This window comes from Ranitomeya variabilis, chromosome 5 (genome assembly GCF_051348905.1).
Source record: "Ranitomeya variabilis isolate aRanVar5 chromosome 5, aRanVar5.hap1, whole genome shotgun sequence".
NCBI classification, from domain to species: domain Eukaryota; kingdom Metazoa; phylum Chordata; class Amphibia; order Anura; family Dendrobatidae; genus Ranitomeya; species Ranitomeya variabilis.
In genome coordinates this window covers 511118439-511134956 of record NC_135236.1, presented here as the reverse complement: position 1 = coordinate 511134956, position 16518 = coordinate 511118439, and positions in this window count along the sequence as shown.

The window sequence follows — 16518 nt, the reverse complement described above, 5'->3', positions numbered from 1 at the left end:
TGGACAAAAGTCCAACTTATCTAGTAGTTGTCTAGAAGCAGGAACAAGCACTGAGAGGCATCAGATAACATTGTTGACCGGCAAGAAACCACCAGAGAAATGAGCTTAAATAGCGACACCCACTACTGATGGAACCAGGTGAAACAGGAAAGAGGATGACAAGTCCAATTCCACAAGCGGCCACCGGGGGAGCCCAGAATCCAAATTCACAACACCCCATATAATGCTGCACATGGCCCCATACAGATATTTGCCCCATATAATGCTGCACATGGCCCCATACAGATATTTGCCCCATATAATGCTGCACATGGCCCCATACAGATATTTGCCCCAAATAATGCTGCACATGGCCCCATACAGATATTTGCCCCATAAAATGCTGCACATGGCCCCATACATACAGATATTTGCCCCATATAATGCTGCACATGGCCCCATACAGATATTTGCCCCATATAATGCTGCACATGGCCCCATACAGATATTTGCCCCATAAAATGCTGCACATGGCCCCATACAGATATTTGCCCCATAAAATGCTGCACATGGCCCCATACATACAGATATTTGCCCCATATAATGCTGTACATAGCCCCATAAGATGCTCCATACAGATATTTGCCCCATATAATGCTGCACATAGCCCCATACAGATATTTGCCCCATATAATGCTGCACATGGCCCCATAAGATGCTCCAAACAGATATTTGCCCCATATAATGCTGCACATGGCCCCATAAGATGCTCCATACAGATATTTGCCCCATATAATGCTGCACATGGCCCCATACAGATATTTGCCCCATATAATGCTGCACATAGCCCCATAAGATGCTCCATACAGATATTTGCCCCCATATAATGCTGCACATGGCCCCATACAGATATTTGCGCCATATGATGCTGCACATGGCCCTATACAGATATTTACCCCACATAATGCTGCACATGGCCCCATACAGATATTTGCCCCATATAATGCTGCACATAGCCCCATAAGATGCTCCATACAGATATTTGCCCCCATATAATGCTGCACATGGCCCCATACAGATATTTGCGCCATATGATGCTGCACATGGCCCCATACAGATATTTGCCCCATATAATGCTGCACATGGCCCCATACAGATATTTGCCCCATATAATGCTGCACATAGCCCCATAAGATGCCCCATACAGATATTTGCCCCATATAATGCTGCACATAGCCCCATAAGATGCTCCATACAGATATTTGCCCCCATATAATGCTGCACATGGCCCCATACAGATATTTGCCCCAAATAATGCTGCACATGGCCCCATACAGATATTTGCCCCATAAAATGCTGCACATGGCCCCATACATACAGATATTTGCCCCATATAATGCTGCACATGGCCCCATACAGATATTTGCCCCATAAAATGCTGCACATGGCCCCATACATACAGATATTTGCCCCATATAATGCTGCACATGGCCCCATACAGATATTTGCCCCATATAATGCTGCACATAGCCCCATAAGATGCTCCATACAGATATTTGCCCAATATAATGCTGCACATGGCCCCATACAGATATTTGCGCCATATGATGCTGCACATGGCCCTATACAGATATTTGCCCCATTTAATGCTGCATATAGCCCCATACAGATATTTGCCCCATATAATGCTGCACATAGCCCCATAAAATGCTCCATACAGATATTTGCCCCATATAATGCTGCACATGGCCCTATACAGATATTTGCCCCATATAATGCTGCACATAGCCCCATAAGATGCTCCATACAGATATTTGCCCCATATAATGCTGCACAGGGCCCCATACAGATATTTGCGCCATATGATGCTGCACATGGCCCTATACAGATATTTGCCCCACATAATGCTGCACATGGCCCTATACAGATATTTGCCCCATATAATGCTGCACATTACCCCATACAGATATTTGCCCCATATAATGCTGCACATGGCCCCATACAGATATTTGCCCCATATAATGCTGCACATGGCCCCATACAGATATTTGCCCCTTATAATGCTGCACATAGCCCCATAAGATGCTCCATACAGATATTTGCCCCATATAATGCTGCACATGGCCCTATACAGATATTTGCCCCATATAATGCTGCACATAGCCCCATAAGATGCTCCATACAGATATTTGCCCTATATAATGCTGCACAGGGCCCCATACAGATATTTGCGCCATATGATGCTGCACATGGCCCTATACAGATATTTGCCCCACATAATGCTGCATATGGCCCTATACAGATATTTGCCCCATATAATGCTGCACATTGCCCCATACAGATATTTGCCCCAAATAATGCTGCACATGGCCCCATACAGATATTTGCCCCATAAAATGCTGCACATGGCCCCATACATACAGATATTTGCCCCATATAATGCTGCACATGGCCCCATACAGATATTTGCCCCATAAAATGCTGCACATGGCCCCATACATACAGATATTTGCCCCATATAATGCTGCACATGGCCCCATACAGATATTTGCCCCATATAATGCTGCACATAGCCCCATAAGATGCTCCATACAGATATTTGCCCTATATAATGCTGCACATGGCCCCATACAGATATTTGCGCCATATGATGCTGCACATGGCCCTATACAGATATTTGCCCCATTTAATGCTGCATATAGCCCCATACAGATATTTGCCCCATATAATGCTGCACATAGCCCCATAAAATGCTCCATACAGATATTTGCCCCATATAATGCTGCACATGGCCCTATACAGATATTTGCCCCATATAATGCTGCACATAGCCCCATAAGATGCTCCATACAGATATTTGCCCCATATAATGCTGCACAGGGCCCCATACAGATATTTGCGCCATATGATGCTGCACATGGCCCTATACAGATATTTGCCCCACATAATGCTGCACATGGCCCTATACAGATATTTGCCCCATATAATGCTGCACATTACCCCATACAGATATTTGCCCCATATAATGCTGCACATGGCCCCATACAGATATTTGCCCCATATAATGCTGCACATGGCCCCATACAGATATTTGCCCCTTATAATGCTGCACATAGCCCCATAAGATGCTCCATACAGATATTTGCCCCATATAATGCTGCACATGGCCCTATACAGATATTTGCCCCATATAATGCTGCACATAGCCCCATAAGATGCTCCATACAGATATTTGCCCTATATAATGCTGCACAGGGCCCCATACAGATATTTGCGCCATATGATGCTGCACATGGCCCTATACAGATATTTGCCCCACATAATGCTGCATATGGCCCTATACAGATATTTGCCCCATATAATGCTGCACATTGCCCCATACAGATATTTGCCCCATATAATGCTGCACATGGCCCCATACAGATATTTGCCCCATTTAATGCTGCACATAGCCCCATAAGATGCTCCATACAGCTATTTGTCCCATATAATGCTGCACATGGCCCCATACAGATATTTGCCCCATTTAATGCTGCACATAGCCCCATAAGATGCTCCATACAGATATTTGCCCCATATAATGCTGCACATGGCCCCATACAGATATTTGCCCCATAAAATGCTGCACATAGCCCCATAAGATGCTCCATGCAGATATTTGCCCCATATAATGCTGCACATGGCCCCATACAGATATTTGCCCCTTATAAAGCTGCACATAGCCCCATAAGATGCTCCATACAGATAATTGCCTCATATAGTGCTGCACATGGCCCCATAAGATGCTCCATACAGATAATTGCCCCATATAATGCTGCACAAATGCTGATTATGGCCCCATAAGATGCTCCATACAGATATTTGCCCCATATGCTGTTGCTGCCATTAAAAAAATGAAAAATCACATACTCACCTCTCAGGCCCCCGGCACTTGCTATATCCACCTGCTTCCCGTTCCACCACCAACCGCTGCTGTGTCTTCTCCGTCCTGTGCACTGACTGTTCAGGCAGAGGGTGGCGCGCACTAATCGCGTCACCGAGCCCTCTGACCTGAGCGTCACTGCAGAGGACGCAGAAGACGTAGCGGCGCCGATGGTGGAACGGGGAGCAGGTGACTATAGCGCACTGCGTTATACTCACCTGCTCCTGGCGCTGTCCCTGCAGGGCTGTTACCCAGCGCTGGCAGCTTCTTCCTGTAGTGAGTGGTCATATGGTACCGCTCATTACAGTAATCAATATGCGGCTCCGCCCCTATGGGAGTCGGGTCCATATTCATTACTGTAATGAGCGGTACCATGTGACTGCTCACTACAGGAACAAGCTGCTGGCGCCGGGGAAAAGACGTGCAGGGACTGCGAAAGGAGAAGGTGAGTATTATTACACAGCTGCCTCTCCCCCTACCCTGCCGACCCCTGCGTATGACTCGAGTATAAGCCAAGAGGGTTACTTTCAGCCCAAAAAAGTGGGCTGAAAATCTCGGCTTATACTCGAGTATATACGGTAGATAGAAAGAGGATAGATGGATAGATAGATAGATAGTAGATAATGTGATGGATAGATAGATAGATAAACTGACTTGGGCTTAATAGATAAATGTCATCAGGCCCCAAAACTCATTAGACTAACAATGGTTGAATACGTCAATGATATCGATGGGTTGGACCAACAGTCTATTGTGTATGGGAGACACCAACAGTGGATTGTCAGGAACAACTATGGAATTAATTATTATTATTTATTATTATAGCGCCATTTATTCCATAAGGCTTTACATGTGAGGATGGGTATACATAATAAAAGACAAGTACAATAATCTTAATCAATACAAGTCACGACTGGTACATAAGAAGAGAGGACCCTGCCCGAGAGGGCTCACAATCTACATGGAATGGGTGAGAATACAGCAGGCGAGGGTAGAGCTGGTCGTGCAGTAGTTTGGTCTATTGGTGGTTACTGCAGGTTGAAGGCTTGTCGGAAGAGGTAGGTCTTCAGGTTCTTTTTGAAGGTTTCCACGGTAGGCGAGAGTCTGATGTGCTGGGGTAGAGAGTTCCAGAGAATTAGGGATGCGCGAGATAAATCTTGAATGTGATTGTGGGAAAAGGAGATAAGAGGAGAGTAGAGAAGGAAATCTTGTGGGGATCAGAGGTTGCGTGCAGGTAAGTACCGGGAGACGAGGTCACAGATGTATGGAGGAGACAGGTTATGGATGGCTTTGTATGTCATGGTTAGGGTTTTGAACTGGAGTCATTAGGTAATGCGGAGCCAGTGCAGGGACTGACAGAGGGGAGAGGCTGGGGAATAGCGGGGGTACAGGTGGATTAGTTCAGGCAGCAGAGTTTAGAATACATTGGAGGGGTGCGAGAGTGTTAGAGGGGAGGCCACAGAGCAGGAGGTTGCAGTAGTCAAGGCGAGAGATGATGAGGGCATGGACTAGGGTTTTTGGTTGAGGAATGTACAGATTCAGGAAATATTTTTGAGTTAGAGTCAGCAGGAAGTGGAATGGACTTGGATATGTGGTTTGAAGAAGAGATCAGTGTCAAGGATTACCCCGAGGCAGCGAGCTTGTGGGACTGGGGAGAGTGGGCAGCCATTTACTTTAATGGATAGGTCTGTTGGGGAGTCAAGTGAGATGGGGGAAAGATGATGAATTCCGTTTTGTCCATATTAAGTTTTAGAAATCTAGCGGAGCGGAGGGATGAAATAGCAGACAGACAATGTGGGATTCTGGTTAGTAGGGTGGTGATATCTGGTCCAGAGATGTAGATCTGTGTGTCATTGGCATAGACATGATACTGAAAACCATGGGACTCTATGAGCTGTCCAAGGCCAAAGGTATAGATGGAGAAGAGCAGAGGCCCTAGGACTGAACCTTGTGGGACTCCAACAGATAGGGGGCGAGGTGAGGAGGTGGTGTGCGAGTGAAATAAGCTGAATGTCCGGTCTGTAAGGTCAATGAAATCCAAGACAGGGCTAAGTTAGTGATGCCAAGAGATGAGAGGGTCTGTAATAGTAGGGAATGGTCCACTGTGTAAAAGGCAGAGGACAGGTCTAGGATTAGGAGGACAGAGTAGTGCTGTTTGGCTTTGGCAGTGGAGTGATGTGGCCAGAAGCCAGATTGAAAGCAGTCAAAGAGGGAGTAGGAAGAGATTTGGGAGGACAGTTCAAGATGGACGTGTTGTTCCAGTAGTTTTGAGGCATAGAGGAGAAGTGATATGGGGTGATATCTAGATGCAGAGGATGAGTCAAGAGAGGGCTTTTTGAGAATAGGTGTGATTGAGGCATGTTTAAAGCTTGTGGGGAAAACATCAGTTGTTAGTGATAGGTTAAAGAGATGGGTTAGGGTTGGAATGAAGACTGTGGTGAGGTTTGGGATGAAGTGGTTTGGGATCGGGTCAAGTGCACAGGTGGTGAGATGTGATCTTGAGAGTAGAGTGGAGAGTCAATCTTCTGTAATGGTGGAGAAGTTTGTTTTGGAGGAGGAGGGCTGGGCAGTTAGGAGGAAGGGCTCTGGGGGTTGTCGACTATAACTGCCTCTGATATTATCAATCTTCTGCTTGAATAATGAGGCAAAGTCATCTGCCGAGATGAGTGGAGAGGGAGGGGGTGCTGGGGGATGGAGGAGAGAATTGAAAGTGTTGAATAACTGTTTAGGGTTGTGAGACAGGGAGGATATGAGAGATGAGAAGTAAATTTGTTTTGCTGCAGCGAGTGTGACCTTGAAAGTAGTGAGGGTCTGTTTGAATGGGATGAAGTGCTCATTGGAGTGGGATAGTGTCTATGTCCACTCAAAAACCCTGGTAGCCCGTCTCAGTTCTTTGGTAAGGCTGGTGTGCCAGGGCTGGCTGTTTTTTTTGCGAGCTTTGGTATGTGTGAGAGGGGCGACCAATTCCAGAGCTACAGCTATTGTAGTGTTATATAGAGCGGCAGCGGCATCCGTATTGTGTAGGGAACTTATGGCTGTAAGAGGGAGAAGGGATTCAGACAGTGAGTGTAGATTGAGGTGTTTAAGATTTCTGCGAGGGTGTGCAAGTTAGTTGGGTGGGGATTGTGGACAAGGAGTGGAGAGGGAAGAGAATGTGAGTAGGTTGTGGTCAGAAAGAGGGAGACGTGAGGTAGAGAGGTTATATAGGGAGCAGAGGCGGGTGAAGATGATGTCCAATGTGTGGCCATCTTTGTGAGTGGCTGCAGAAGACCATTGAGCGAGGCCGAAGGAGGAAGTGAGAGATAGAAGTTTAGTGGCAGCTGAGAGGGAAGTGTCAATGGGGATGTTGAAGTTGCCCATGAAGATAGTGGGGATGTCGTCAGAAAGGAAATGAAGTAGCCAGGTGGTGAAGTGGTCAAGGTGGCGGCTGGCCCTGGGGGGCGGTAAATGACAGCCAATTGGAGGTTGGAGGTGGAATAGATGCACACAGAGTGCTCCTGAAAGGAAGGGAGGGTGGCAGTGTGATTGAGGTGAAGGAGCAGTTATCTGACAGGAGAAAACAACTCCTCCACCATGCTGGCTGCCTAAGCGGGGGGGGGGGGGGGGGGTGGGAAAGATGGAATCCACCATATGAGAGTGCAGCAGGAGAGGCTGTGTCTGTGACCGCTAAGTCATATGGGTAATTTCGGAAGCTGGCGGTAGCATCGCGCACATCGGTAGACGGCGGAAAGTGAGAATAGCACAATTTTTTTTTTTAATTATTTTTAACATATCTTTTTACTATTGATGCTGCATAGGCAGCATCAATAGTAAAAAGTTGGTCCGGGATGGGGCGACACACTGGCACTGATTGGAGGGGAGTAAGGAGGGGGCACTGACTTGAGGAGAGTAGGGAGGGGCCAATTCGCAGCCGGACTAAGCCTGTCGCTGATTGGTCATGACCAAGCAGCGACACGGGATTTCCATTACAGACAGACAGACAGACAAACAGACGGAAGTACCCCATAGCCGATTACCGTATATACTCGAGTATAAGCCGAGATTTTCAGCCCACTTTTTGGGGCTTTTCTCGGCTTATACTCGAGTCAGTGCCGGTGTGGGGTCGGCGGGTGAGGGGGAGCGGCGGCTGTGATATACTCACCTGTTCCTGGCGCTGTCCCTGCATCTCCGATGGTCTCCGGGCAGCTCTTCCTGTGTTCAGCGGTCACGTGGTACCGCTCATTAAAGTCATGAATATGCATGCATATTCATGACTGTAATGTGCGGTACATGACCGCTGATGCCGCCGGCTCCCGGAGACCATCTGACAGTGAGACGCTGTCAGGGACCGCGTCGGGAGCAGGTAAGTATATCAGGGGAGGGGGAGCATTGCGCGATAGTCACCTGTCCCCCGTTTCACCGCTGCGCGCTGCTCTGTCTTCCGTCCCCTGGCTGTGACTGTTCAGGTCAGAGGGCGCGATGACGCGATTAGTGTGCGCGCCGCCCTCTGCCTGAACAGTCAGTGCAGAGGATGGAAGACAGAGCAGCGTGCAGCGATGGAACGTGGAAGGTGACTATCGCAAGTGCCAGGGGCCTGAGCGAAGAGAGGTGAGTATGTGATTTTTTTTTTATTTTAATCGCAGCACCAGCAAATAGGGCAAATGTGTGGAGCATCTTATGGGGCATAATATGAGGAGAATCTTATGGGGCATGATGTGTGGAGCATCTCATGTGGCCCCTAATGTGTGGAGCATCTCATGGGGCCCCTAATGTGTGGAGCATCTCATGTGGCCTTTAATGTGTGGAGCATCTCATGTGGCCCCTAATGTGTGGAGCATCTCATGGGGCCCCTAATGTGTGGAGCATCTCATGGGGCCCCTAATGTGTGGAGCATCTCATGGGGCCCCTAATGTGTGGAGCATCTTATGGGGCCCCTAATGTGTGGAGCATCTCATGGGGCCCCTAATGTGTGGAGCATCTCATGGGGCCATAATGTGTGGAGCATCTTATGGGGCCATCAACCTTTATGCAGCATTGTATGGGGCAAATGTGTCTATGGAGCATCTTATGGGGCCATTATTAACCTTTGTGCAGGATTATATGGGGCGTATTTTGTATGGAGCATCTTATGGGGCCCTTCATGATCTGTATGGAACATTATATGGGGCTCCTGATTCAATATGGATATTCAATAACCCGTAACCTACTGATGTCTCAATTAATTTTACTTTTATTGGTATCTATTTTTACTTTTGAAATTTACCGGTAGCTGCTGCATTTTCCACCCTAGGCTTATACTCGAGTCAATAAGTTTTCCCAGTGTTTTGTGGCAAAATTTGGGGGGTCGGCTTATACTCGGGTCAGCTTATACTCGAGTATATACGGTATATAGATAGATTGTGGGGGCTTGTTCTTCTTTCCCCAGTATGTTGCTGCCTGCTTATGATTGGGCAATGTCATACAGGGAGAGAAAGTACATGATCCCAGAGACAAATCTCTGGTAACACCCCCTTGGGCTTATCATAAATTATAACTTAAACTTTACAAGCTAATAGCTCTGCAACAGAAAGGAGAAAATTCAAAAGCAAAACTACATTTTACTCAGTTCTGTAGCCACTATTCCATGATGTGGCCACTTTAACATGGTGGTGAAAGATTCTCTTTAAAGAAATAGCTTTTGTGCCAATCAACTCCTGGGTTGTGACATGACTGATACATGTGTGGGAAGTGAGAGAATGTAAATTCCAACCCAATAGCAGCTGTATAAAAGTAAAACTCTGATTGCAGAGGATCAGAAATCATGCAAATTATGTTCAACTCAGCTACAAAATCTAGCAAAACAAGTATTTTACATTTTGTCCTTATAGTAAAAGTGGAAGAATACTGATATTGAAATATTAACTCTTTTGACAATTGGGGGATTTTGGGTACAGGCTGAATTTCCTCAGGTTCAATTAACATTAATAACCAAATCCTCTTGCATGTTAAAACACAGAACGCATCAGAATAATGTCTTTTTAAAAGGCTCTTAAGTAATGGATCTGTACAAACCACTTTTAGGCTACGTTCACACGTTCAGTTTTTTCATCAGTTTTTTTTCCTGTCCTGTTTTGAAAATCCGCAGCTAAAATTCAGCGCTGATTTTAGCTGCGGATTTTGATCCTTTTTCTTCTGCGGATTCCACTGCGGGTTTCCAAATGCAGTTTCCTATTGGTGCTGCTGGAAACCCGCAGCGGAATCCGGAGAAAGAATTGACATGGTACTTCTTTTTTCCGCAGGCAAATCCGCGCGGATTTTCCTGGGGAAAAAAGGATCGTCGGCACAGCGGATTTTGTTTTCCATTGGGTTACATTGTACTGTAACCTACATGGAAAACGGATGCGGATCCGCAGCTGAAATTCCGCTCCGGATCCGCACCAAAAAACGCACCGTGTGAACATAGCCTTAAAGAGTAACTATTTTAGGGGTTTAACTAACCTGGCATTGTGCAGTTATGTTTTTTTGTATTATACTTCATAACTCTATTTTGCTTCCTTCTATCCCAAACACTATATGACAGTATTCTTTTAACTGTCTAGTTCATGCTCCTTTAGAAGTTTCTTTCAACTGCTGCTTAGCAAAGATGACACATAATGTTCAAACTGTGTGTGGGACTTTCCCTGTCTGAGCCTCACTGCTCCCCACCCAAATACTTAGACAGGGAAAGATACATGCACAGTCTGAATATAGTATAGGGGTTGTTACTAATTTATTTGGTACTTATGTCTACAAACCAAATTTCCTAGCTCTAGAGTTAGGCTATGTGCACACGATGTGCATTTGCTGCGGATCTGCAGCGGATTTTTCCACGCTGAAACGCTGCAGATCCGCACTGTGATGTACAGTACAATGTTAGTCAACGGGGGAAAAAAAAAGCTGTGCAGATGGTGTGGAAAAATCAGTGCGGAATTGCTGCGGATTTCAAAGAAGTGCATGTCACTTCTTTTGTGCGGATCTGCAGCGTTTCTGCACCTCTCCATGTTAAAAATCTGTAGTGGCAAAATCTGCAGAAAATCCGCACAAAATCCGCATCAATTCCGCATAAAAACCGCACAAAATCCGCACAAAAACGGCGGCAAATCCGCGGCTGCAGATTCTGCCAGGAGATGCGGATTTTGTGCAGAAAATTCTGCACCTCTTTTCCTACGCGGTGTGCACATACCCTTGCAGGTGCTTCTCACAAAATTAAAATATAATCAAAATGTTCATGTATTTCAGTTCTTCAATTCAAAAAGTGAAACTCATATATTATATAGAGTCATTACAGAGTGATCTATTTCAAGTGTTTATTTCTGTTTATGTTGATGATTATGGCTTACAGCCCATGAAAACCCAAAAGTCATTATCTCAGTAAATTAGAATAATTAACAAAAAAACACCTGCAAAGGCTTCCTAAGCATTTTTATAAATATCCCTTAGTCTGTTTCAGTAGGCTTCACAATCATGGGAAAGACTGCTGACTAGACAGATGTCCAGAAGGAAGTCGTTGACACACTCCACAAGGAGGGTAAGCCAAAAAAGGTAATTGCTAAAGAACCTGGCTATTCACAGAGTGCTGTATCAAAGCATATTAATGGAAGGTTGAGTAGAAAGAAAAAGTGTCGTTCAAAAAGGGGAACAAGCAACTGGGATAACTGCAGCTTCGAAAGGATTGTTAAGAAGAGGCCAATCAAAATTAGGGAGAGATTCACAAAGAGTGGACTGCTGCTGGAGTCATTGCTTAAAGAGCCATAACACATGGACATATCCAGGACATGGGCTACAATTGTCCCCTTTACTTGTGTCAAGCCAATCATGACTAATAGACAGCTCCAGAAGTGTCTTACCTGGGCCAAGCAGAAGAAAAGAATTGGACTGTTGCTCAGTGGTCCAAGGTGTTGTTTTCAGATTAAAGTACAATTTTCATTTCATTTGGAAATCAAGGTCCCAGAGTCTGGAGGAAGAGTGGAAAGGCACACAATCCAAGCTGGTTGAGGTCTAGTATTAAATTTACACAATCAGTGATAATTTGGGGAGCCATGTCATCTGCTGGTGTAGGTCAACTGTGTTTAATCAAGACCGAGGTCAGCGCAGCTATCTACCAAGAAATTTTAGAGCACTTCGTGCTTCACTCTGTCGACAAACATTTTAGAGATGGAAATTTAATTTTCCAGCAGGACTTGGCACCTGTCCACACTGCCAAAAGTACCAATACCTGGTTTAAAAACAACAGTATCACTGTGCTTGATTGGCCAGCAAACTCGCCTGACCTTCACCCCATAGGGAATCTAAGGGGTATTGTCAAGAGGAAGATAAGAGACACCAGACCCAACAATGCAGACGAGCTGAAGGCTGCTATCAAAGCAACCTGGGCTTCCATAACACCTCAGCAGTGCCACAGGCTGAACTCCTCCATGCCACGCCACATTGATGCAGTAATTGATGCAAAAGGAGCTCCGACCAAGTGCTGAGTGCATTTACTGAACATACATTTCCGTTGGCCAAAATTTCAGATTTTAAAATCATTTTTAAAGCTGGTGTTATAAAGTATTCTAATTTGCTGAGATAAATATGCAGCGCCCCAGAGTCCTGGTCGTTGCAGTACTGTGGCTCCGCCGCTAAGGGGGGCTATGGTATGTCTGATGGCACTGAAGGAGTTCATCTGACCAGGTATCACAGACACCAATACATTTCACAGTCGGGCCTCCAGGGGGAGCTAAGGGTACTATTCATTAGGCCACTCCTCACATACTGGTAAAACTGGGGGTCAGGCAGGAAGTTAGTAGAGAAAGCTGACTGGGTTGGAGCCAGGCAACACCTTGTGGCAGAGGGTGTTGTGGGGGAAGATTCGGTAGGGTCCCTGTCAGGTTTGGGACCCTGACAGAGGCCTGACAATGAGAGAGAACGTCACGGGACCGTGCATGCTCAGCATAGTGGCGGTGCCCTAAGAGAGGATCAGAAGCGAGATATATTGTGCTGAGTGAGAAACGGGATCAACGCAAAAAGGAGAATACCAGTAGGAGTCGTGCTGTAAGACCGAGGCAACATCCTACTGAGGCGCACAGCCGGCGGCCGGAACGCCGAGGAAGTATTTATATATCTAGCTTCAAGCAATACTTCAAACCATCGGCAGGACAGTCAGTCACAGGCGGGCTGTCTCACCTAAATCACCTAAGAAGACATAGGGAGCAACCTGTGGAGAGGGGCGACTCTAGGGTCCCGGAAGAGCTCCGAGCCTACCCGACATACGGGTGCGTCCCAACCATAACACCGGGAGGGACGGATTAGCAGAACATCATCTGTCATGTTCTCAATGGCAAGAGAACATAGCATCAGCATATATAGGAACTAGCTCTTGGAAGATGGGAACTGAGCTGACCATGAACTGAACCTAACACACAACTAGCAGTGGCCGGGTAGCATGCCTACGTTGATTCTAGATGCCCAGCACCAGCCGGAGGACTAAATAATGCTAGCAGAGGAAAATATAAGTCCTAGCTCACCTCTAGAGAAATACCCCGAAAGGAGACAGAGGCCCCCCACATGTATTGGCGGTGAATTAAGATGAAATAACAAACGTAGTATGAAAATAGGTTTAGCAAATTTGAGGTCCACTTACTACATAGCAGAAGACAGAAAGGACACTTTCATGGTCAGCTGAAAACCCTTTCAAAACACCATCCAGAAATTACTTTAAAACTCTGGCATTAACTCATAACACCAGAGTGGCAATTCCTGTTCACAAGAGCTTTCCAGACACAGTAACGAAACTTCAGCTGTGAACTGGAACAAAAATGCAAAAACAAACATGGACAAGAGTCCAACTTATCTAGTAGTTGTCTAGGAGCAGGAACAAGCACAGAGAGGCTTCTGATAACATTGTTGACCGGCAAGCAACTAACAGAGCAGCAAGGTTATATAGCGACTCCCACATCTTGATGGGAACAGGTGAACAGAGAAGATGAAAACACCAGTTCAATTCCACCAGTAGCCACCGGGGGAGCCCAGAATCCAAATTCACAACAGTACCCCCCCCTCAAGGAGGGGGCACCGAACCCTCACCAGAACCACCAGGGCGATCAGGATGGGCCCTATGAAAGGCACGAACCAGATCAGAGGCATGAACATCAGATGCATTCACCCAAGAATTATCCTCCTGGCCGTATCCCTTCCACTTGACCAGATACTGGAGTCTCCGTCTGGAAACACGAGAGTCTAAGATTTTCTCCACAACGTACTCCAACTCACCCTCAACCAACACCGGAGCAGGAGGCTCAACGGAAGGCACAACCGGTACCTCATACCTGCGCAATAATGACCGATGAAAAACATTATGAATAGAAAAGGATGCAGGGAGGTCCAAGCGGAAGGAAACAGGGTTAAGAATCTCCAATATCTTATACGGGCCGATGAACCGAGGCTTAAACTTAGGAGAAGAGACCCTCATAGGGACAAAACGAGAAGACAACCACACCAAATCCCCAACACAAAGCCGAGGACCAACACGACGGTGGCGGTTGGCAAAAAGCTGACTCTTCTCCTGGGACAACCTCAAATTGTCCACCACCTGCCCCCAGATCTGATGCAATCTCTCCACCACAGCATCCACTCCAGGACAATCCGAAGACTCCACCTGACCAGAGGAAAATCGAGGATGAAACCCCGAATTACAGAAAAACGGGGAAACCAAAGTGGCAGAGCTGGCCCGATTATTGAGAGCGAACTCTGCCAATGGCAAAAAAGCAACCCAATCATCCTGGTCAGCAGACACAAAACACCTCAGATATGTCTCCAGGGTCTGATTAGTCCGCTCGGTCTGGCCATTCGTCTGAGGATGGAAAGCGGACGAAAAAGATAAATCTATGCCCATCCTAGCACAGAAAGCCCGCCAAAATCTAGACACGAACTGGGTTCCTCTGTCAGAAATAATATTCTCAGGAATACCATGCAAACGAACAACATTTTGAAAAAACAGAGGAACCAACTCGGAAGAAGAAGGCAACTTGGGCAGAGGAACCAAATGGACCATCTTAGAGAAACGGTCACACACCACCCAGATGACAGACATCTTCTGAGAAACAGGCAGATCTGAAATAAAATCCATCGAGATGTGCGTCCAAGGCCTCTTAGGAATAGGCAAGGGCAACAATAATCCACTAGCCCGAGAGCAACAAGGCTTGGCCCGAGCACAAACGTCACAAGACTGCACAAAGCCTCGCACATCTCGTGACAGGGAAGGCCACCAGAAGGACCTTGCCACCAAGTCCCTGGTACCAAAAATGCCAGGATGACCTGCCAACGCAGAAGAATGAACCTCAGAGATGACTCTACTGGTCCAATCATCAGGAACAAACAGTTTATCAGGTGGGCAACGATCCGGTCTATCCGCCTGAAACTCCTGCAAGGCCCGCCGCAGGTCTGGAGAAACGGCTGACAATACCACTCCATCCTTAAGGATACCTGTGGGCTCAGAGTTACCAGGCGAATCAGGCTCAAAACTCCTAGAAAGGGCATCCGCCTTAACATTCTTAGAACCCGGTAGGTATGACACCACAAAATTAAACCGAGAGAAAAATAATGACCAGCGCGCCTGTCTAGGATTCAGGCGCCTGGCGGTCTCAAGATAAATCAAGTTTTTGTGGTCAGTCAATACCACCACCTGATGTCTGGTCCCCTCAAGCCAATGGCGCCACTCCTCAAAAGCCCACTTCATGGCCAAAAGCTCCCGATTCCCAACATCATAATTCCGCTCAGCGGGCGAAAATTTACGGGAAAAGAAGGCACAAGGCCTCATCACGGAGCAGTCAGAACTTTTCTGCGACAACACTGCCCCAGCTCCGATCTCAGAGGCGTCGACCTCAACCTGAAAAGGTAGAGCAACATCAGGCTGACGCAACACAGGGGCAGAGGAAAAACGGCGCTTAAGCTCCCAAAAGGCCTCCACAGCGTCAGGGGACCAATCAGCAACATCAGCACCCTTCTTAGTCAAATCGGTCAATGGCTTAGCAATATCCGAAAAACCAGCAATAAATCGACGATAAAAGTTAGCAAAGCCCAAAAATTTCTGAAGACTCTTAAGAGAAGAGGGCTGCGTCCAATCACAAATAGCTTGAACCTTGACAGGATCCATTTCAATGGAAGAGGGAGAAAAAATATATCCCAAAAAGGAAATCCTCTGTACCCCAAAAACACACTTAGAACCCTTCACACACAAAGAATTAGACCGCAAAACCTGGAAAACCCTCCTGACTTGCTGGACATGAGAGTCCCAGTCATCCGAAAAAATCAGAATATCATCCAGATACACAATCATAAATTTATCCAAATAATTGCGAAAAATATCATGCATAAAGGACTGGAAAACTGACGGAGCATTTGAAAGACCAAAAGGCATCACTAAATACTCAAAGTGGCCCTCGGGCGTATTAAATGCGGTTTTCCACTCATCCCCCTGCCTGATTCGCACCAAATTATACGCCCCACGAAGGTCAATCTTAGAGAACCACTTGGCCCCCTTTATGCGAGCAAACAAATCAGTCAGCAACGGCAATGGGTATTGATATTTTACAGTGATTTTATTCAAAAGCCGATAATCGATACATGGTCTCAAAGAGCCGTCT